General features: G+C 48.8%; 1 non-coding gene across 1 annotated transcript; it reads right to left on the bottom strand.

The window, feature by feature from the left end:
- Positions 1-221: 221 nt before the first annotated feature.
- On the bottom strand, positions 222-294 carry TRNAR-CCU (transfer RNA arginine (anticodon CCU)). Its single transcript has one exon. It is a non-coding gene; the product is annotated as a tRNA-Arg (tRNA).
- Positions 295-574: the final 280 nt, after the last annotated feature.

Raw genomic sequence — 574 nt, 5'->3', positions numbered from 1 at the left:
CACATTCTTTCCCTTGCTCAAGTCTGGCACCAGTCTTTGGAGGCCCTTGGCACAACGCTATCAGCTGGGGACATGTGGCTTCCCTGAGCCAGTAAATGCTCTCAGTTTAACCTAACTCACTTGTTGTGAGGATAAATCGGGATCACAGAAGCCTAGAACTGTAGAGTTGGAAAAGACCACGAGGGTCATCTAGTCCAACCCCCTGCTATGCAGGAATTCTTTGCCCAATGTGGGGCTCGAACCCACAACCCTGAGATTAGGAACCTCATGCTCTACCAACTGAGCTACCTGCTCCCCCACAATCTGCTTGATTGAAATGGGATACAAGCAAGTGTACTGACAAGGTGATACCAGGGTGCATACTTTAACCCAGATTTATAAGCTTTGGCCACCATCTGAAGGCCACTCTGACTCTCTCCACATGTTGCCAGCATTATGTTTGAAGCTGTTCCGCATGTGGATTAGGCACTTCTCATCAGCAGAAATCTTTTAAGAAGAGGGCACTGGAACGCCTCTCATATCTTCGTGCAAAACCTAGAGGATGAGTGGCGAAGCTTCTTGGGTCAGTGAGGGA

This window comes from Zootoca vivipara, chromosome 11, assembly GCF_963506605.1.
Source record: "Zootoca vivipara chromosome 11, rZooViv1.1, whole genome shotgun sequence".
Lineage (NCBI taxonomy): Eukaryota > Metazoa > Chordata > Lepidosauria > Squamata > Lacertidae > Zootoca > Zootoca vivipara.
This window is presented reverse-complemented; position numbering and strand designations above follow the sequence as displayed.